Raw genomic sequence first — 24,639 nt, forward strand, 5'->3', positions numbered from 1 at the left:
TTATCCCTTCCCAATGTGTTTGTGTTGGTTTTCAGCACCAAATATGAAACTGATGATTGCTTCTCCTGAGTTTGATGGGCTGTTCCTCAGACTGAAATAAGGAGTGCAAAGAGAGGAGACAAGGTGTCCTTGGACAAGCCCAGCAGCAAAGACCTGCTCCGAGGTACACTCGACCTGATGGCTTCTGACATTTACCTCATACTGAAAGGTCTCAAGAGTGTCCAACAACAATTACACAAATTCCTTTTAAAATGCCATGTGCAACTTACAAATTTTACAGAAATGTGAATATTCCAATGTTCAGCGTATATACAGGTAGAGACACAGTCTTACAAGTCCATGCAGTTAATGATGTTGTCTCTGAATTGCTAGGAAAGCATTCAGCTTCTTAATCTGTTCATTTTTTTTTATATAAAAAGGAGGACCCCACACACACACACACACACACACACACACACACACACACACACACACACACACACACACACACACACACACACACCACCCCCTCCACAAAAAAGGTAGGATTTAAAAGTTGATCTCAACACAATGGCCCATTTTTCTCCCATTTTCCCTTTAAAAAAAAAATTGATCCAATTAAACACTTTTTTTTAAATTGCAAAAGTGCACACTTTGTGGTTTTTGGTGGGGGGTTTAACCACAATAATATTCTAATAGCATTAATGCTACTAACAGTACAGTCAAGAAGACTGGTAATTGAAATTCTAGTATTTTATCTGTGACCTATGGGCAATGGACCATACAGTTGATTCATACACCTTTGCTAACCAAATTCATCGACCTGTTATATAAAGAGTATATGCATAAAACATCTCTAAACTACACACTTTAAGCAAGATCCACTGATGCTGTAACGTAAAACTACCCTGCAGACCGCTAAACTACCCTGGCCAGTATGCCAGTCTAAATTAATGCATGACAGTCAGGCACCCTCTGTTTTTACACTGGCAGTAAAATAAATAAATAAATTGCTGAACACTGTTTCAAGATCACAAGTTAGTGATCTTGAGACTGAAGAGCCATTTGGGGGCAATGGTTGGGAACCTACAGCAGGCAAAGGATGCTCATAATAAACTGCATAATACCCTCCTGCCACGAATATTGATGGTCTCAGTCCCCAAAATACGCCATCACACAGATAAACCTTGAGGGCTGAGGCACAGACCAATAACCGCAGTATTGAAATATTAATAAGCATAACTGCCTCCCATCTACCATCTTTCTGTGTGAAGAACAAATTACCTAGCATGCAAATCCAGATGCTGCTTAGATATGCCCTTTCAATTTTCTGCATGCAAGCGATATAAACTGATGGCCATGGAAGCAGAAAGAACACACAAAAGGAGACATAAATGAGTGAGTATGTATGAAACAAAAAACTTGATTGCTTTGATTCTAGTAAAAGCGTTGACAACATACTCCATCTTTGTAATAGCTGTTGGATAAAACCAGTAAATTAACCAGAAGCCTTGCAAGTCACACTTGATGTCTAGTTAATGTTAAAATCCTTTCAAAGGCAGCAACAATAAGCTCCAGTGGGTTTTCAGGTGCAGTATTATCCATTTTCCAGGCACTGAGAGGTGTGCATTGTGCCTTTCTGCTGCTTGATGAGCTATAGTGTGTCCTGGTGCTGCGCCTGGTCATCACCTTCTTCAGCCTTGGTTTTCACCCTGAAGGGATTGGGGGGGGGGGTTTGTTTTTGCAGAGCACATCGTGTTTGTTGCTATTATCTCTTTGATAATCTTTCATCTGTCAAGTATTTCTGGCATTTGATGATATTTCAGCCAGCCTCTCCTGGTCAACAGTGAGAGCCCTGCTGACTCATTCTCATTCATGTGTGCACATCTGCTTAGTCCTGGTGTCACGGGTGTGCCCCCGTAAGAGAGCCACACTGGCCTGTGAAAAGAAATGCAACTGGCTAGCAAGCCACAGTGACATTTACAGTTCAGCAACCAAGGTTATCCTGTCTACAGATCCACACGTGCTGTGAATGGGGTGAAGAAAAAAAGCTTATTTTCCCAATTCAGATAAGAAAAGGTAACATTTGCTGGAGTGGTTTACAAACGAGAGAAAGAGAGAATCTACAGATATGGATCAGCAGGCGGGCGATGTGTCTGACATTCAAATGTATATTTGGCGATAAGAAAACCACTGTAGGAATAAGCACAGTTGCTATGATCGAAGTTAAAAATAATGATAAAAAAGTAAATAAATAGAATACATATACTTTTTCTCCTAGAGTGGGAAGAGTGGGTGCACTTGATAGAAAACAGAGTATGGTCATCCCCTTAAGCTGATGTAGCCCTCAGCACAATCTATCAAGTATTACCTCAGTGTCTGGAACAAATTCAAGGCAAAGCACAGAAAATCCTGAATTTTATTTAGAGGGTTGCAAGTGCATCTCGCATTGAGACACTGATAAAAAAGAAACATCAGAATTTTAATTAAAATTCACCAACTATGTATATTTTATTAATTTAAGGAGAATTCAAAGTTACATGAACTCAGAGCAATCGTATATCCATCATTTTTAACGTTTCCTGCACAATCTGGTGGTACTGGTCGTTGAATAATAATAACACCAGCAATCACACTGGTTGAATATAAGTGTCACGTTAGCCATGCAGTTCTGTTTGTGTGTGTGTGTCTGCCACCAGATGAAAGACTGGAGGACAGTGCTTTTGTTAGCCACTGATAGCCTTCCCCATGTTGTCGAAATATTGAATGGCGCAACAATCGGAGAAACTGTGAAAACTCTTCTGAGCAAACAAAAGACTCGGTGTTAAAGGAGGCAAAGAATGTGAGTTAGAGCGAAACCCTGGGCAGGCATTCACACCATGGAGAAAACTTCGGGACTTGAGTTTGTTGAAAAAGCGGCTTTACGTTGGCATTATTCCCACCAGTCAGGTATGTAACAAAATATAATAATAATAGAACTAATACAAGCAGATGCTTTAGAAACTGAAAATGTCTTGTGTGTGGGAAGCCTGAAGGTAAGCAGTCACTTTAACTGTCTGGAACCAGGAATCTTTGGTGTCTCAGGCAACTGTATTAACCACTATAACATGGAGCCACTACCAAACAACATTACCTTTATGCTCTAGGGCCTCTATGATAAGCATCTGTCACTATTTTCCAGCATAGACTCATTAAAGACATATTCACTGATTATGAAGTCTACTTCCAAAACTTTACTAACAAAAAGAAGATAACTCCCACGTGTGGCTGTATGACTAAAACAATGGCTGTTATCGTGCTTGTTCTGCTGCGTGCACCTGATGTCTAAGAATTCTTCAAACCTACAAAACACTCTTGAGAAAAAAAAAGATGGAAATAGAGACGTGGTATTTTGCATAAATACCTCCCCCACATACCAGGAAAAAAAACGCAACTGTGAACAAACAAATGAGCTTGTGTGCATTTCTGTTGAGCACACAAGTGTGTTTATTGTTTGCTTTGAGTCTTTGCCACCTGAAGGCAACGTGGTGTCAACCCAGTACTCCTCTTACTTCACTTTAGTTTGAAAATCGTGCTTCTAAAGGTGTTCAATCTAGAAGCAAGTTCAGTAATAATCAGATTCAGGCATCAGTGCAAGTATTTCAACTAAATCACATGTTTAGAAGATAGAAAGTGAAAGTCTAGGAGTTAAATACGATTTTTGAGAAAGAGAGGGAGAGAGATGGGATGAGGCTTTTTACAAGGTGGTGTGTGTGCACTACTGGAGCAATGTTCTGATTTTGACTTCTCAGTCAAACAGCAAACAGCTCTTTAAAGAGGCACACTTGTCAGGAAGGCATGGAGGAGTGCCGAGATAGAAGGCAAGAGGAAGGAAAAAAAAGGAAAAAGTCAGGTAACAAAGACCCATCACATCCTTGACAAGCCCTTCCACCATATCACCACGCTACATCACACAGAGAATAATGCATTATTCCTGTGGGAGGGTGGTCCTTATCTGCACACACCCACTACATGCTCATATCTAAGAAGATACAAATTAGAACTTCCTCCTGGAACCGCACAACATCAAATTAGAGAAATGGGATGCAGAAAAGTGTGCAAATGAATATGGAAGGAGAGAGGAAGTGTAACAGGGAACTGTGACTTGTTTTTTGCTTCCCCCCCAAAAGAAAAAAAAAAAAACTGTAGCTCTTTGGTGTCTGGGAAAAGGGGGAATGAGGTGGGGCAGATCACAGCCCACGGGGAAGAAATAACAAAAAAGAGAGGAGGTTGTATGTAAGGCTTAGAATTTAGAAGAACTGCTTCCAAATTGATCTGATCAGAACCAGTTTCCTGAATCAATTAGCCCCTATCGCTTCACAAATTAGATGCAAATTTACAAACAAAACATTAAAAAGAAAGAAAGAAAGAAAGAAAGAAAGAAAGAAAGAAAGAAAGAAAGAAAGAAAGAAAGAAAGAAAGAAAGAAAGAAAGAAAGAAAGAAACTTTGTTTCTGGTACCAGATGTGTCTGGCAAGAGTTCCCATTAAGCAAAGACAGTGACATCAGTGAAACCAAAACAACAGTAATAGTATTTTATATAAATCTAAATGTATTTTAACAGAACCATTATGATATAACAAAGAAGAGAATACAGTTTAAACAAATGAAAAAAATTGTATGAAGAAAAAACTGTTTCTAATAAACTTGGCAGTGTATGCAGCAAGGCACATCTAACAAGTCCAGGGTGCGTTCAAAAACAACGCAATGCAGTAGGTTGTTCAGATAAACTATTTTGTCCAGACACGATAACAAGCACTAGGTATAGCTTGCAGATAAGGTTGCAAACACAGTATCGTGCATTTGGCTCACCTTATTTCCAAAGGTAGTGATTATATTTTCATTTCACTAGAGTATACTTTTCACTGTTGGACATTTTAGAACCGTTACCCTTGGGGAAACATAACTTTACCAATACATGCACTTTCAGAAGAAGAGCAATAATTAGCACGTAAAGCAATTGAAGTCAAATAAGAGGGGAACTAAATGGTGAGAGGAGAGGAGAGGGCTTTATAAGCAGCAGACTGAGGTGAGTCAGATCAGATCATCAGATACTCAGACAGTCAGTCACAGAACTGCAGTCAATGAAAGAGACTGATGCCTGTCTGGGAGCTGGGAGCCCCATGTTGTGACTAGAGGCTGTGAATCATTCTGTATCTTTACAACAGCAGGAAGAGAGCCATCAGCAGGTGAGGGAGAGCAGCAAAAAGGAGCTCAGAAAGACTAAAGCATAAGGCTGACTAAGCTGTCTAAACACACACATTTGCACACCTACCAAGATGCACGTGCATGCATCCAAACGCAAAGGTGATCATGGATCTCAAATATTTTGTTAATGATGCAAGCAAGGGAGGCAAATGCTTTCTGGTAATGAGTGGTCTATGCTTTGTAGTGATCAGCACTCAGTCTTCCCAAATATGCCTCATCCAAGTGCTAAACTCGAGACATAAAATCTCCATTACACCAGCTGTGTAATAACCCCATTCAGCCTAAATCACTAGCCAACAAAGGAACAGGGTGAGGGGAAAAAGAGCTTCAAAAATTCACAAAACATTTCTACCAGATTGCTAGTGCTGTGAAATGATAAATTAATATTTGTAAAATATTTGACATATATTACTAGATTTAGTAGATATTAATAATATATGATGGATGGTTATGACTATAACCTAAAAACAACCAGAAGGGTCAGACAAAGTTAATACTTTCAGCCTAGTACAAGCAGCATAAGCACATGCATGTTACATAATGCTCATAATTCATAATTCTCAGCGCTGTATTCATTTGCACATGCTGTTTATACCAAACATTTTGAGCCACTCATTAGCAATACAAAACAATGCTCTTTTTTCTTTTTGCACATTAAAACACCGCTGCAGCACATTCACAGGCAGACTCTGGTCAATGATCTACCAAAAGCCTATTTGGCAAATCACAAATGCACGACAGAGTAAAAGTTTAACAGTTTTACTACTGTTTATGTTAACAGCTGCCATCTAAGATTGGCAGTTGGGGTGTTCTGACTTTCAGAGTTTAAAATTCAACCTGAGAGGCTGTTCCAATTGAAAATGATGATTTCCAACTACAAGTAGAAAGAAACTGAAAACCAGGAAACACCCGGTGTCAGTGGTATCTTTATTATTACTGGTTATTTACCTAAAATAAAAGGTAACAAAGAAAACTGATATATTCTACTTTAGTTAGAAAACTTGCATGCTGTTATTTTTAATTGACTGCTCATATTGGGTATATAATTGGCAGTCTTTAACAGCTTTTACATCTAATTTTGTAAAGTCACTTTGAGGTGATCTCCAGCTTGTTGTGTTGAGCCATTTTTTAAATCCCATAATTTTCAGCGTAATTACCAGTTTAGCAAATTGCAAAGATATTACATCGCTAGCTGGCTTTATCAAAAAACTACTTATCTGTTATGTGGAAACTGAATACCAAATAGTCTTTAGCATTTGCCCCACAAATTATCATGAGGTCTTACCAGTGTCAACGCCAGTGAGTTAAGCTCTCATTCTTGTCAGGCTATCATGTTGTATCTATTCTCTTTTAAATGCGCAAAAAAGGAACAAACAAAATCAATATGAACACGAGTGCAAAGTTCCTCTCTGTGTTCTTGGGACTTCCTTATTTGTGATCAATGTCTGCTTTGATGAACATTAAAAGAGCCAATGATTCATCTGAGTTTCCAGGGCTGCAGACATGCAACGGATGCAAAATGAAAGTTACATTTAAAAATAAAATTGAATAAATGCATTAGGAATACTTGGACAATATGTTTAAGTAAACCATAGTTTTATCTCAAATTGCAACAGTTTTTCCAATCCACACCCTAGTGCACATGGCTGGCTGAGCTATAGTAAGTACCAAGCTAATACAAGGGTGGCACGTGCCAGGTGACACTAAGAGTGGATTGATAGGCACTGGGGCTCTTTTGCTTCACTTCCAGGTCACCCAGATGTTAAAGTGAATGAGGAGACAGGCCCTGCTCCTGCAAATTAGAGAAGAGGACACTGCATGAATAATTCATGACAATAGTATGCAAATGTGTTAATCTTATCCTATTACCCCTAAAAGCCTGTAAGCAGGGAAGGATTGACCACAGTTTTAAATCTTGTACAACCCTTAGCAGTCGAGGCAGAACTGCTTCGTTAGTGAGGCTCACGTGGCCCATGTTAAAATATGGAAGTTAAATAGGCTACGTACATTTTTTTAGTGAGGTTAATCTCCATTACAAAGGAAGATAATTCAGCTTAGAGCATCATAGACTCCAGTGGAAGAAAGTCACCACAGCTGTAGAGCATAATTTAATCAAGTCTACCTTCACCCTTACACTGGCTACTCATAAAAACACAAGCACTAACACTGGGTATGAGATCAGAAGCACACAGTGTGAGGAAGAATGCATTAGTTGCACAAGCGTAACAAGCCATCAGTAACATGCTTCCCACATGAAAGTAGTGAACCTGAAGATAACAACAACAAAAGAGTCATCTTCATGGGAATGAAAAGCCTTTTTCAATGGGAGAGAGTTAAAGGTAATGTTGAAAAAAGGAGGAATGGTGTGTCTTAACGTACTGTACTTTCCTCCTTTTTACCTTTTGATGTGGAAATGACCAACGCTAGGAACAAAGAGCATGCTCTCATGGATAATTATGTGGGAAAGGAAATGGGACCTTAACTACAACTTATGAATGAGTTAAAATTACTAGTAGCAGTGCAAGATGGGATACTATTCTTTATGGATTATCACGTCATTATGTTAATTTTATATATAAAAAAAGATAAAATTCCCCTCTCGTTCATTTGGGCGGTCTATCCTTCGAGCTCAGGTCCTGTACCAGAGGCCTGGGAGCTTGAGGGTCCTGCACTCTTCTGGAGAGTGATCTAGGATGTTGTTCCTGGGATCTGCTGGAGCCACTTGCCTAGCTTGGGAGTCACTGCACCTAGTGCTCCGATTACCACTCGGACCACTGCTACCTTCACCCTCCACATCTTCTTGAGCTCTTCTCTGAGTCCTTGGTACTTCTCAAGTTTCTCGTGTTCCTTCTTCCTGATGTTGCTGTATCACTATGGTATCACTATGTTCATAACAGTGGTCTGTTCAGTAGTCACATGGTTAACCACTCTCATCTAGACTGTTGCATGTATATAACTATTTCAAGAATTGTGATTTTATAGAGAATGAAATTAATGTTTTTACTGATTCCTTCACTAGAACTACAGGTCAGGTCTTCCTCTGGAACATCTCCTGAATGGACTGCCACAATTTTTGTACATATATTCTCAAATCCCAGATGGAGCACTGCAAACAAAGTCGGCAACAAGAAGAGAACTCCTTAAAGCAGCAATGTGCAACAATGAACACTGTTGACAACTGAAATGCAGGGCAATAAAACTGAAGTTTATTGTTGGAACGAGAGGCTCGTTCTTTGCTTTCACCTGTATTTGCAACCAGCTCAACTTGTATGTGCCTTCAGAGTTAAAAACTTTGTATGAATATAATGATTGGCATCAACACAACTTGATTATGAAGTCATCAGCACTGTCACTTTGCAGTGACAACTCTGCCACTGATTGCATTTGTCACAAAAATTGCTCAAAGAATATTGCAGAGGAAATGAAAACACATGTGATTGGCGCAGAGCTGACAGAGAAAATGGAAATGAGTTAAGGAACAAATGCATTTGCCACTTAATTCTACATTACCTGAATTTCCTATTTCAGATTTTCTTCTTAACCTCCCAAATGTGATTCAAACAGATTCAAGATATGTTTTCTTATATTTTCTTATGTTTTAAGTTTCAAAGAATCAGGCAGACAGGAGGCTTTCTTCCTCCTTTCTGCAGGTGTTGTTCAAACTGTTTTACGCGTATGAAAAGTGTCTTCTCAATACTAAACCAAAAATCTAACACAGGCCAAGATGTTCAAACATCTTGGTGCATTATGCAGCCCTCCAGGTACAATCTTCTCTTCATATAAATACAAATCTGTGTTGTATCTAAGCAACAGGCCATGTTGCTGACCCTCCGGAGAGGAGTGTGTGTTTGAGGCATTAGCTGCAGACTTAAAGCTTGATGAATGTGTGGAGGAGGTCCACCGAGAATCTTAGACACCCATGGATCAATGGCCAGGTAATTTATGACACGAGGCCATGGAGAGGAGAACTGCATCTATTCTTTTTCCCCTGTGAGTTTCCCTCACAACGTGAGACTCATTGCGGTGATTTAGATTCACAGTAAGATAAATTACCCATTAGCTCTCTCCACACAAAACAAAGGCTCAAAACAAATACTCATTTTAAATGCATAGTTTAGACAAAATGATCCTAACTTAACCGAACATGGCTACATTCGTTAGGCTCATTAAGTCACTGCCTTGTATAATATGATGCAGAGCTGCATTTCCTTAAGGCTGACTCAAAGAAGGCTGAAAAAATAACTATGAATTGAAATCTGTATAGACTTTTTTTTTTCCCCTTCCATTTTTTTTTTTTTTTTTTTTTTTTTTACATAGCACACATACAACGACTTTAACATTCTCTTAACATTTCAGATTCATCATAAGTAACTTAATTAAAAACACTTCTGTGGCCCCAAAACAAATTATGCTTGTAGTGAAAAACAGAATCAGATACAGATGAATCATATTTGACTGGAAGCCAAAATCACCATATGAGCTTCTGGCAACCAATCCGAACAGATGAGAGTGTGAAACACACTGATAAGCTTTGATATGTCTCTATATTTTTCCAAATTACAGACTGTTAGTCACACATGCAACGAATCCCAGAATAACAAAAGAAAAAAAGGAAAAATAAATTGCAGAACTATGTGTTCTCTATGATCATCATCAAGCATGGCCACCTATACAAAAACTAAAAATTTGGCAGTTTTCTGGTCTGGAGCATTCAGGTATGAGTTAACACGAAGAAAGCTAGGTCAGAGTGTGCAGAGAAATGTCAACAAAAAAACCATTGCAGACTCTATAGGCCTAAGTTAGCATGTTTTGTTTTTTAAGAAACACTGAAAAAGTATGGATTGGTAGGAGAAAGCCTATTCTCTCTAAAAAGAACATGGTTAAATGGCTTAGGTTTGCCAAGTTACATCTGAACAAACTACAGGACCTCTGGAACAATGTCCTTTGCACAGACAAACACAAAGACAACTTGTTTGCCTGCAATGTACAGAGGCACGTTTAGAGAAAGCCAAACTCGATATATCAGCACAAACACCCTATACCAACCATTAAGCACACTGGTGGTTTGGGCTTTTGCAGCTACAGGGTCTGAGCACCTTAAAGGCACTGATCTCTCTGAACTCCTCTTCATTCCAAAGTATTAGAGTATAATATGAGGTCGTGTGTTGACAGCTAAGACTGTCTTATGCAACAGAACAATGACCCGAGTACACCAGCAATCTACAACGGTGGCTGAAAAAAAACCTGTTGCACTAACCCAATCAAATTCCAGACCTCAACACTATTGAAATCATGGGCAGGAGATGGAGAACAAACAATGTGAGAGACTGATAAAATCAAACAGAAAACTATTACCTCAAGTTATTGCTACTAAAGGTGGTTCTACTGTACAAGCTACTTAATCATGAATTGTACTTAGTGTTTCACAGGATTTAAGTTTTGATTTTCACATGGCTGCAGGTGTATTTGAGAACACAAATGTCAAACAAGGGTTTCTCAAAGATTAAATAGTCCTGTACTATTCCTTTTGCAGACTGGGGCAGCCAGGGATCCACCAACCTTCCAATTAGTACAAATAAAGAAATACATTATGCCAAAAGTCAACAAGCTAGTGCTGTCTATTTGTCAGCTCTTTGTTTAAGGAGGCTATCAGGTACACTGAGGGGCTGCGGCTCTGTGCTCTAGATGCCTGTGATTATCTCCAAGGTGACTAATGCTATTAACATGGAGAACAGCCTGTTAATTATCCAACTGGCTGTGGGACCGAGCTCAGCCCGCTTCAATCATCATACAGCTTAGATGTGACACACAATGCACCAATCAGCCAATTTACAGATTAGGTGATTGGACGGGTGGATGCTGTAAGATATAGTTTATATACTATCAGTGATATACTGGACAATGGTGACCTAAAACTGCAATGAGGTGTCCATTACCTAGGAGGTAGAGCACGTCATCTACTAATTGGAAGCTTGGTGGATCCCTGGCTGCTCTAGACTTTATGCTAAAGTAACTTGCACTACATAAGAAGCACTCCCGTTACAACAACAGGCTTAACAAAAAGCTGTCTGAACAGCAAACAACTCGTTCACATAATGCATGCATCTAATCAGTCAGTCCGTATCCAATGTAAATTTATATTCTTCATGAAAAAGCCATAGAAAAATATGGTACTCATATAGTGCTTTTCGACTTTATTTAAGCACTCAAATTGCTTTCTTACCACAAGCCTCATTTATCCATGCACACATCCATTTTTTTTCTCTGTCTCAGTGCGATTAACCTAATGCTCACACACTCACACAGATGCATTAGGGGTAACTCAGGGTTTAGTATCTTACCCAAGACTAGAGGGTCCGAGGATGGAACCATCAACTATGGTATGCGAGCTGTTGCTCTATATAAAATACCAGACCTTCAGCATCCATTATACTTTTTTCCCTTGAAATTTCCAATGTCTTTATTAGGATAATAGGAAATAATTACTCTCAGCTTAAAGTCACACCTATTTATGATTGCCCAACTTTGATAAATAGATTATTATTTAGACTCAGCAGAAGGAAAGGCGCATTGCTTCTTACTGCAAAGTATTTTTGGCCTCTGCTTTGCCCATTACCGTCTGAATAAGGACTGAATATTAACAGCCTTTTCATTCAGACAGAAAGGATGCTCCTGATAAACACTGAGTGTTGTTTTCTATCAAAAATGTATATAATATATACATTTTTGATCTATATGATGTCCGGTTTGCTACTTTAAACAAAGTTATGTCACAGAAAAAAAAACTAACATTTATAAATATTTATAAATATTACTGTAACTGTAACTTGTATTTTTCACTTCTACAGTTCCTTTGGTATAGTCCACCTGATCTTATATAATATTCTGTAATAACAGCGTTTATTTATTTCAACAAATATTAAAAGCAACGTGACAAGTGTCAATACAAATTAATCACAGTTAGCTTGGATTTCAAGAGCTGCTTGCAATCCTATAATTACTACCTACATTGAAAGGGCGTTATTTCTTTTTTGGGGGGCTTTCCTCAACTTAGTCACGCAACCATCAGGCCTTAATGAAGCAACTCTGTTTACACTTTAGCTTGACAGCTTAAGGTCAGTGAATCCTGTCCTCTGTCACAATGTATCACAATGACATCAAACTTTTTTGGCCCTGATCACCCTGTGTAGTTGAGTCAACAACATTATGTATTGGGAGCACACTTCCTGTTTACATCTCTGCTGCAAATTACAAAGGAAAGCTTGTTGGCACTGTCCCTCACAATTAATCATGAACAACACTGTCACAGCGGTAAGAAAAACACAGACAAAAAAGCCCTTACAAAGCATGCAAGTCATCGCCTGCTATGTTTTTATATATTTCTGAGCTTTGCTGCTTGAGAAAACCCGTCACTTCATGACAGTTAATTATCCATTTACACTGCTCGTTCTACATTATCAAAGGAAACAGTCATAAGTTATCAACAACTGTCTTTATGATCTTCGATGCTCCATTCCAGTTAAAATTGAATTAACTTTTTGCATATCTGTGATCCACCTGTCCTGGGTCCTTCGAGGTAGACCGGAGCTAAATCTGAGACATCAAAAAGCAGACAGCAAAAGGGCTTAACTTTTATCTTTTTTTTAAACACAGTCAGAGCAAGAAAGAGAGACGTCTGGAAGAGTAAAAGAAACAAAGAGCCTTGTCAGACGGATACAGCAATGGTGGATAGCAAGGCAGGATCAAACGTCCAGTTTCTGCCGGTAATCCTCCTAAAGAGGAGAAGCAGGGGAGGTGGGAGATAGGGCAGGAGAGGTGGAACGGAGAAGAGAGGAAGCTGGTTGCTGTGCCACGGAAAGCAAATGTTACTGGCTTTTTCATCCAGCAGGCGAGGCGACGCCAGCCCCTCCACAGCTCTCCAGACTGTCTGGCACACGGGCCACAGGAGGAAACCTTTGGAAAGATCACAGCCCAAAGCCTCAAGCGTGGAAAGACTATGTGTATATTATGTGTGTGTGGGTGTGTGTGACAGTGAGAGGGAAAGAGAAAGAGAGCGTGTGCATGGCCATATGTAGCTGCTTATGCCTTTCAGATGTAACACTGTGGCTGTCTCTTAATTGGAGGCTTTAGCCCACGTACAGTGTCTGTAATCCACAACATGGCAGCAGTATAAACAGACCCCAAAAATACAAGGTTACACCTCTTTTCATAGCTCAAAAGATATGAATATGAGTGGTCTATTTCTGTACCACTGTATGGGCGCAGTGCACTTCATGTGAAATGCTATAAAATATTTCATGTTAGCTTTAAAAATGTACCAGAAACAGAACATTAAGACAAATCAATCTCTTTCCTTCACATTTTAACAGCTTCTACAGATTTTTCATGATCACACTTCACCATGAATGTATGTGCATTTAAAATACCAATCTAGTTGAACTTACATGCATTAATGCATTAATCCAGTGTACAATGACTCAGTGTACACTCAGTGTAGACATGGATTGACATATGCTTCCATCTAGATTACATCTTTCTTTTCCTCCAGTTAAGTACTGCTTATTTCAGCAAGACAGTGCTAAATAACATAGATCATCAGCAATAGGATGGGGCAGCTGTGGCTCAGAAGGTAGAGAAGGTAGAGTTACTGATCCAGGAGTGCAAGTGTTTGTACATTTATGTGCAAAAAACACTTATGTGCATGCGATTAGTAGTAAGAAAGCGATTTGAGTGCTTGAATTGACTAGAAAAGTGCTACTTAAGAACCAGTCCATTTAAAAGATTGCACTCTAAACCTGCCTGTCTTCATTCGACAATCACCGGAAAAAAATTATATTGAGTCACAAGCAAAAAAAATGTTTTTTATTTATTTCTTTCCTTTGAAGTTACTCAGGTTCTGAGACTTTAACCTGGCTATGCTTCTTTTTCTTATTAACTGCTTTTAAAACAGCAAAAACTGAAACTATCACAAATGAACACCCAAGGCATTACATTTTTTTGAGAGAATTGTTGACACCTCTCTCTATAACCATCAGAAACATTAACATTACAAACGGCTACATAGGCGCATTCAGCTGTCTTACAACAGAGGCTCTCAGTGACTGACACAAGCCCTCTCCCCAAAAAATGATTCTCCTGAAACTAAGTGACTCTGTGGCACTAACATGCCATTATATGCTCTACAATTTACTGCAAACTAGCACAGAATTAAATTTCAGCCAGTTTTAAATATTATTTTCATCAAATCCATTTGTGCTGACCCTCAAAAATCACAAAAAACAGAAATCCCAGAGGAACTGACTGAATGTCTATGAAAAAGGAATAGTTTAGTGTTATTTAATTGACTGATGCATAACAGAAGTATGGCCAAGAAAATGAAAGCAGTGAAAGAGCAACACAGCCGATCGCAAACTGAGAAAAGCGATGCTATGAGCTATGGTCTCAGAAGCATCCCTCAGGGCAGAGGTGAGAGAATCTGAGAGGCAGAAGCAGCTTGATAAACCAGCTCTCTCCACTCCATCTCCCACATAGCTGGACACTGCCTGCAGCATATCTTTAAAAATAGGAGGGAGAAAAAGCTGTCACTTGGATTTAGCCTACTTTTCAACATGTGCATTAATTTCAAAGCAGATGGCAAAAAAGGAGAGTGGGTTGAAGGGAGGGGCATCTCCTAAGCTGTTGAATGACAGAGTGAAGTGCTTCACATGAAAGAGGGAACGGAGAGTGTGGCGACCTAAGAAAACAGGGACAGAAATTGTTTAGAGGCACATTACAGCCTTATCATGTAAAGATGATATTCTGTATCGTTTACTGCTATTAGATGTCAGCATATCCAGCTCAGGTTAGCAACATCAAAGGAGCAAGTTGTGTTCAGTAAGGAACTCACTGGAAGTATTACTCCACCAAACCTTTTATTGATCTGTGTATATATATTTCACTTATAGGCACTTATCATCTAAGCCTGCCAGCGAGATTTGCGAGCTAAAAGGATCCAGGTATAAATCAAAGATATTTTCAAAAAAGGAATAAAAGAAGAGCAATTGAGAAATACATCTTAGTATAGATACATCTCTAAAGAGAAACATCCCCTGCAGAAATTGCCAGCAGTAAACAGCTCAGCTATAAAGATCTCACAACCCCACACAGCGTTGATAAAACTGTTCCTATAAGCTGGGAGCAAGGTGAAGCAATCAACTCATCTGCAATCAGTCTATGTGTAATTAATTAACATGCAAGCCCGATGAGAGTTAAGCCTATGCACAGTCAGTTTGGTAAATCATATTACAAACAAGCTGTCCTCAAGGACAATCATTAATCATAAGATCAGCCATCATGACGAGCGTCCTTGAGGCATCTTTCCAACATGTGTTTGCTGGTCTGAATTACAGGCTTACCAGCTTCTCTAAATGCTTCCATAATGAGGTATCAAAATCAACACACCTATGGGAATTTCCTTATGTATTCATTTTTGAAAATTGCTAAAGCATGTTAGTTATTCTCATACACTGTTAAGAGAGGATCTGTCTGCTTCGGAGAGGAAAGGGGCAATGAACTCGGAGAAAGAGCATGGAGAAGTGCATCTGATGGGAGAGATGAAGGTGAAGAAATCGGTTTCTTTGTCCCAATCTAAAACAATGTGACACCACATCCAACATGCTATGAAAACCTGAGAGAAAGAGAGGAACTGAGAGCAATCTTAAAACAAACAAATAAGCCTATAAAGTGATGCAACTGTCTCCAAAGGCAGAAAACAGCTATACTCTTTAAGGGTAGAAAGCTAGCCAATTGAGGCAGAAGGCCCACAGGCAACAAGTGAAACCAACTGCAAACTGTGCCATCACCACAAAAAAGAAAAAAGAAAGAAAACAAAACAATTTCCATCTTCACTCACAATAAAACAGACTTACTGTAAAATTCACTTTCCTACATAATTGTTAGGAAGCAACACACCTAAAAGAAGTAGATTACACTGGCATGTGTATTCAAACTAAGTAGACTTACAAATCTGAATAGGTCAATTGTACTTTAATCAGCTTACAAAGATAAGAAACTCACTCTTTTGTAGTCTAAAGGTTCTTGTCAGGGAAAAAGGTCTCTGAAGAAAAATAAGCTCCACACGATCTTCTATGACTAACCAAATGTTTGATTCGTCAAACCTAGATTGATCTGTGCACAAAGATGCAACGAAAAGAGGACAGTTAAACTGAACTGTGCATTTTGAACGGCCAGAATTGTTTCTTGGTTTGACCCAACCCAAAACCAAACAAACAACAACAACAAAAAAAACACCTGATAGAAATAATGTAATAAGATGACCTTTAAACTCTTGAGCAAGAGTTGCCTGAAGATTTCTGCATTAAGATCAATAAAATGTCATTTTGAATAAATTCCTCTCCACTTTGCTGAAAAGCTTCTACAAAGCAAATCATCAACAATACATAGCAATTTAAAAATATAAATAAATAAAGAAAACCTGATGCAAAACAATATTGCTCTTCGAGCTCTGACAGATGGATGTTGGCATTCTCTGAATCAACCATGATGAAACAATAATTTCCATCAACCCGCTGTACACACTGGGTGTCACACCACCAGCTAAAACTGGAGCTGCAGCGGGTAGATGTGGAGAGAGGCAATTATTTGGATACTGTTGTGAGAGAGTGGGAGTGTTAACAGTCTAATACTATTTGAACATGGATATGGTCCACTCTATTACATGCAGGGGAGCAGGCAGAGTAATGGAATATTTGATCAGCACAGAAAGCACAACAGCTCAAACACTCTGGCTATAATATCTAGATGTCAGACAAGTCAACCATCTTTTCTTTTTTTTCCTATTTTAATCAACCTGATGTAGGGAAACGGAGAGAAAATTTTTTTATTGAGCATACAGTGTGCGTGATTTTTTTTTCCTTTTTGTCTGGCCAGATTTGCTTTTTTTGCATATAAGGGACCTGAGGAGGTGAAAGAAATAAGTTCTCACCAAGATGTTCCTTCTCCTTTCCCATTGATGTGTAACATATCTGACAGGCTGACAGCTGATAAGAAAAATAATAAAAAATCTCAACTTGTTTACTGAGGTCCTGTTACTTGCCTTACACCATCCACTCATGTCCACTCATGCCAGCGATGACTGGATGATATGGTTGAAATCTACAGTGCAGTGCAAAAGTCTTGAGTTACTCCCATTTATTTGTACTTTGATAGGAAAATGGTAAAACCTAGGATATTCCAAAGATCTTCTCTGTCAAGATGATCCTACACTGCCTTAATAATGCTGAGATCCAAGTTCCCATGAGGCCACTCCATGACTGACAGGGTTCCACTGTGTTTTTCTATCTAGGTTTGCTTTTACTGCATTGTCATGCTGAAAAATGAAGCCTTTTTCAACAAGATGACTTCCAGCTGGAATATGGTGGATCGAAATCTAATGGTACTTCATTTACAGTTCCATGAACCTGATGTAGGGATGAATTTTGACATGATCCCCAATACTCTGGGGTTGCATTTAAGCCCCAAACTATGACAGAGCCTTCAAAGTTTGTCACAGACAGCTGTAGACACTCTCTGATTTACCTCTCATCCAATCTCTATACATATTGATGACAATTTGAACCAGTTTTTTAAAATCTGGATTCATCTCTCCATAAGACCTGTTTTCAATCCAGTTCTTATGTAATTTGGAATACCTCAGCCTTTCCTTCTGGCTTCTTTACAGGCACCGTTGCACTGAAACATTTCTGATGAGGCTTCCACGAGGAGCAAATGAATCAACTGAAGTGCCAAACATGTCTCTCAGGTCCCGTGTCGGGGTTTTGATCTTTCCTTTCCTATTCCTTAAGGTTATGATTTTAAGATACTGCTCATTTGCTATATATGTTTTTAGGCCTGACACTTATAGTGTTGTCTTCCACTTGTCCAGTTTCCTTAAATTTTATGAAGAATTTTAAAGGACACACTTCATACCAGGTTTTTGGCTAACAGCTCAGGGAGACCTGCCTAATGTAGTATCCAAACTAACTCAAAACAGCTAAATAATGGAAGTCCTTTTTTTTTTTCTTAGAATAAAAAATAAAGCAAGATTTCACACTCAGCTTCTTAACATTAGCAATGTGTACATGAACCTCTCACTTATCCGCATACCCAAATACTTCTATGCATGTACGCTTTCAATGGATCTGCTATTAGATGAAACAAAAAGTCTAAACAAAAACGAATTAACTATGTTTTTAAAATGTAATATAAAGGGACTTGTACATGCTATTGGTAACAGTAATGAAGTAAAATCTCCCTTGTGACTGGGGCTATTCAGGATAAAAGAAAAACAAAAAAACAGGTGTGTTTGACATCACAAATATCTCATTGTCTGCTCAGCCTTCACAGCACTTCCCGACAAAATTCGGTGGAATTTTCATACCAGGTTACCTCACTATTAACAGACACATTAGCCATTTGAATAACCTCCTGTGCGATCTAAACAAATCAGACATAGTGAGATTCACATCCTGGGTTACAACAGCTTTTGGATGCCTATTAAATGAGTTCAAGTGACTGAGCTCATGTTTTAAAATCAGATTTAACCATACAACAATCTCATCTTAACCATGTGCCTGCCCACACACAAACAGACAATCACTAATATTGTTGCTAGGATTCTATAATGTAAGGGTATGAAGAAAGAAGAAATGTCATGTCATGGATAGTTTTTGTTCATCATACTCACATACAAACATCATACTCATCATTACTTGGTATATTTACAAACGCACCGGTACTTCGAGGTACATTAGCGCAATCTTTTTCAAGGTGTCTTGGTGGTTATGCCACAATTCTTCTCTGTAGTGGCTGTGTAAGTTGCTCCAGTTTCTTAGAGTGACTACACAATGTTGACATCAGGACCCAAAGGGGCATCAAATATGTTCCAGAACTCTACTAGTTGTAAAACTAGCTCACTATGACTCTTGCTGTTTCTTTGGGCTTGTTGACACTGCAGAATGATTTTGGGACTTCCTGGTGGTATAAGCAGATAAAATACTAAATATTTAAAGTGACCAAAATGTTTGCATAGCTGTGCTTGATCTTCAGCATCAGCCACTGGTAACTGGCAGTCAGAACAAATGTTATGTTCATCTATAAAAATGTGTCAAATGTTGGCCAATATGCATATTGTACACTTTCATCAATGAGAATAACCTAATCTAAGTCTTGGCTTCAGCATCTTGGTTCGATTTTTAAATAATCTAATTAAAATTCATCTTGTGCGACTGATTAATTTTTTTGGGCTGTCTGCCCAAATTTCTAAAAAATGTCTGGAATCACTGCCCTGAATGCCCTGTCTCCAAGTGTGATTGAGTGAGTGTGTTTTGTCTGCCTTTGTCGTCAAGTGTGTATGTGCATACAGATCTGTCCACACAAGTACAGTATGTGTGTCCAATGTGATGTGACTGACTGAGATAACAAAGGAGACAAACGGTCCATTTAGCATTATCTAAGACTTTATCGCGCTGACTAAGAGAAAATGTATACAGGCAAATAAACCCCAGATACTATCTCAATATAGCTACACACTCCACTTGGCAAACTTTTATCCCTCTTTACACGTGGTGCAGACACAGCCCTCAAGGCGACTCTATTCTTTAATGACTCAATAGAATGGTCGATATACTACGGGAACATGTAAACTCAGGTGAGCTGAGCTGGCAAACTGAACATAGAGTTTAGTTTATAGCCCTCATTGTGATAGTTAAGGTAGCAAAACCTGAGGCAAAATGCTGCAAAAGATCACCTCTACAATTTAGAGATCAAGTGCACACTATGACACTTGAATCGGCATACAGTCATAGCTTCTTTTTTTTTTTTTTAATTATACACAAGGAAATATGTTACGTATGTACTAAATGGTTATCCACAGTGTCTCAACGTACAACCAAAAGTGAGGCTCTAACCCCAAGTAGTACCAACTATACCCTGGGATTCTCTGTGTCATCCAAAATATCAGTACAGTGCCAGACATCCACGCTTCTCACTAAAGGAATGAGAATAAAATGTAACTAAAAAATACAAACACTAAAGAGCAGCAAGTGAATACTGGAACCAGAGGAAGATCTTTTGTCTTGAATGCCTTTGATTCCTTGGAAGTAAAGAAACACAGACCAGCCAAGGGCCAAATATAGCCTACGTGCCTACATAAAAAGACTGCATGCACCGTATTGTACAAAGAAAGCTATTTTTAAAAGAACTATGTGAATGTGGATACCTCGGAGCATGCTTTTCTCTAGGCTTTTTTCACTCTGTCCAATATCAGCAACGAGAAAGCCATTTTCCCCTCTACAGTCAGGTTTAGATTGCTTTCAATTCATTTTCTTATCACTATATCCAGTGGCTGGGTCTTTGATCTGTGCTAGCGTCTAAGATTAGCAAGCTAAAAGCATGTCAAAATAATTTCTTACATTGCTTCATCACTCCTGTGAACTGAACCCTGATTTTCATGTATCTGGCCTACATTAGGATGACGGATCTGAGATGACATCCATCGAAGGGCTTCAGTACAACGTCATGGTGACGGTGGTATATTGCACTAAGTGACTACAAGGAAAGCAGTACACTGTGTTCATAGTTACAGTTAATTTTGTGAATCTTATCACTGGCTAAAGAGTTAGTCTGTGACCACACCCCCTGATAATCCTCCAATGACAGTTTCGCAGTCAGATCTGCTACTGCTTTGTTACATCTGGTTTAAGAACACCAAGATGATGATAGTGAAAACCTGCATCTCAAGACTTCAAAACAGGAGTTCACAAACCAACCGGTTACATCACAGCTACAACCATTTTTTATACTTTTCAAACAAAATGTCTTCCTAGGGAGCGAGACATATCATAATTGTTGAGCATAGCATTTTTATATTTATTTCTATGTGGGTCAAAATGCCCCAGCTTGGCAGATGCAGGTATAAATGGTCTTTGTTTTTTTATCCCACTTACTCTAAAATACACTATACAGTGGCTAAGCTCATTTTAGAAGAAGTCATGAAAGAAGAGATGGCCAGAGATTGTCTGACTTTAACAGATCTTAAGTGCAAAATAGCAGTAGAGTTATCTAAATCAACAGAATTGCAATCAGCAAGCGATTATAAATTAACTGTAATGTTCTCAACTATGAGGACTTCTATGAAAGACAGACAGTCATCTCCATATTGGCTTAGCCTAACAGCAGGAAGATAGCTATTCGCTGATAAAGGCTTGCAGTAATAAGAATCTCCATTACAGCAGGCTTTTCTCTCCAGGAGGTTAATGACAATTAGATGTATACTACTGTCCATCCATCTATCACGCGGCATGAAGTCAAACAGTTAACCTTAAGAGCTCTATGAGTGTGTCTTCTTTTTTAAGACACAGAGAAACACAAAATCTCAAAGTCATTTACGTGGTATGGTGCGCAGATCAAGGCAGGCAAATTTGATGGTTATACACATACAGCAATCCTAGGATTGCTGATGTGCACATATAAAAAATATACATCCCGGGTAATATCTTTTGATGACCAAGGCTTCGTCTTTTCTATGGATTTATGCTGAACTTACATATTCAGTCCTACTAATCTTTTTTTTATTGCAATGAACTGCAATAAGCATCCATAAACACAGCATCTTATACTTGAAGCCAGAACTCTTGTGAACTTCTATTTTGATGCTAATTACATAGGAAGTCTCAGGTTTCTCTGCAGCAGCCAGTCATTATTCCACTCAATACTGCACATCCAAAGGCCATCACTCACAAAAGTCACAACAGTCACTAGCAAATTAACTTCCTGATGAACGCAGTCACTGGACAAGCTAATTCACCCATCATCTAAAGGAATCACAATTTCCTCCTTTACTCCTTTCTTTTTCTTATCCACAATTTCCTCAACTTCCCAGCATCAAACTGGAGCATTCAGCTTCAGACTGTTCCATTTTTTTGGAGCACAGACAAGGTTCATTACACTTCGAGTAACAGATAGTTAAATGCATGTTATTGTAGTTAATTAAGTACATTTGTATGGTTTTAATTGTTAGACAATTGGCAGAGGGGAAGGAAAATCTGGGGAAATATGAAGAAACATAAAAGATGTGATTGTTCATATTGCTCAGCATCACCCACTTGGGCTGTTGTTTCATATTGCACAATCTGAGATGCAACTCCAGGGCGCAATGCCTATTGAGTGAGAACATATTACAAACCAGCATGGTGGCACGCTGTTTACTGAGGAAATTACACATTATGCCGCTGTGTCCCATAAGGAAATTATTCAATTACACTTCCATTGCATTTGTTGATTCGAGTTTGCCTGAAAATGAATCTTAATGGCAGTTGGGAATAAAGCATTAATAGAAGTAAAGAGAGGAAAAAGGAAAAGGAGAAGAAGGAGAAGAAAATGCACAGATGGAGGTCAAGTATCTTTATTTTTATGTTGACTTACAAAATGTGACTAGCGAGGGGAGATTTACAGAGTGGTGAAAGATGTGGAAAAATAAGTGATGCATACACTTGTGGAGGGGGCTAAGGGATGATAAGGAAAGATGGATGGATGATAAGGAAGATGAGCAAAAGTGTGAAAGAGTAAATAAATGGAGGGGGGGCCTTATTGGTGATGTTTGTGCTGTGTGACAAGCCATGGAGCTCCTGTTCTCAGCACTTCACTGAAACATTACACTCGACTATGAACCGGATCTGCATCGCTATGGGAATATTAACCATCTCTCAGGTTTTTCAGGAAAGAATTACAGAGTTTTTAACTTCGTGCCTTAAAGCAAGCAAGATGAGCTACTATGCACTTAGAAAACTTTCAGAACTTTTAACATTTTAATGTTTAAACAGTTCTCATTTAAGAATCTAGGTCAAAATAAGGCTGCTGGTTTGGCCACTGAAATGAGATACACAGCAGTTAAAGCTAAGAATGTACTTCACCATTCTTAGTTGTTTTATTATATATGATTTTATTTTTATATCTATCAGCTGCAAAATAACCTGTACAAAAATGCCTTATCTAGTTTAATAAGGCCCTTTTCTCAAGCTAACAAATAAAGAGTTCACCTGCTATTGCTGACTCTGGAAATAAGTATAACCTTATATTTTGTTGGTAGTGAAAACCTTTGTGGCACACTACGTCCTTCACTAATAATCATCAAGCTGACACAAGCTGATCTTTGGCTACGTCCACACTAGACTGGATAGATTTGAAAATGGCATTTTCATCTGAAAACGCTCCGCGTCCACACTAGCGCTTTCAGTCGTTTTCACAGAGTTGTGCGTCCACATTGTAATGGCCGAAAACGCTTATGTTCCAGTACTGGACACCCGTCCACTCTCTTAACACATACAAACACGCAGAGATTCCCATATATTTGCTAATATTTTTCTGCAACACATAAAAAAAAGACTTATAATAAAATAGATAATATATAATTATATAATATGTAATTTTCATTTAATCAGTTGTTGGAAATACCAACACTGCCAGACTGGCAAATAACTAATATCAGCCTGTCAGTAAATCAGAAGGACTGACAGAAATCAGAGGAAACATAGTCCTTAGCTGAACTGTTCAGCTATGAACAATTCAAACACATGCATATTCCTTCTGTTTGTTACTTGTTTATTACTAATGTAAAACCTCCTCCAACTAAATGAATCAGTATTTATTTTACTTTTATTCTCTGTATCTAAATTTGCCTTTACAATCACTATTTTTGTTACATCCAAAGACTCGAGCCTGCAACCTACAAGTTACTGATCAGCTGCTCTAACCCACAGTCTTTTATTTTTTTACTCAAGTAACCATGTATTATTTTTAGCTGCTCTTCCAGATATAATACACTAGATCTGATCCTTGTAGGGAACCACCAACCACCTGCAAATCCACAGCTGTTTGCAAGATTTTCTTCAACTACAATATGCTGCCACAATGAAAACTTGTCTTTGTGACACAATATACCTTGGTAAGACTAAAAATATACCATTACCACACAATTTTGGATTTTGGGAGGTGAGGTAAGGATTTTAAATACTTTCTGGGATTGACTGAGGGGCTGATTGCTCCTGAAAACAATGCTTGTTTAAAACCTGACTGGCTAACCTGAAAAATTTACCCTGGCACGCTACTGGCTTGAGTGTTACAGCAATTTACTGTTGTACTTAGTGTAAGTGATTTAGTACCATAGACATGCTGAAATGGCCCAATTTGTCTGGCTTTAAGAGTATACCCACCACTTAAGCCTTGACTGAACTGTGCATTGTACTGTGAACGTAGTGGTTTGTTGCAGCTTAGGAAATGTTGCAATAAATCCATTCTTCTCCTTCTCGTGGCTCTTGCCCAGATATCTGGATGTTGCTAAGCTTTAACAAACAGGCTCCCTCTGCTATCAGCCCTAGTT

The 24,639-nt window shown here is 38.7% G+C and overlaps 1 protein-coding gene across 3 annotated transcripts in view; it reads right to left on the bottom strand.

Moving 5' to 3' along the window:
• vav2 (vav guanine nucleotide exchange factor 2) overlaps positions 1-24,639 on the bottom strand; it is a 193,663-nt gene that overhangs the window by 137,570 nt on the left and 31,454 nt on the right. The gene's annotated exons all lie outside the window — the stretch shown is intronic.

This window comes from Diplotaxodon limnothrissa, linkage group LG7, assembly GCF_057381915.1.
Source record: "Diplotaxodon limnothrissa isolate DT_005_m linkage group LG7, D_limnothrissa_male_GT1.1, whole genome shotgun sequence".
Taxonomy (NCBI): Eukaryota; Metazoa; Chordata; class Actinopteri; order Cichliformes; family Cichlidae; genus Diplotaxodon; species Diplotaxodon limnothrissa.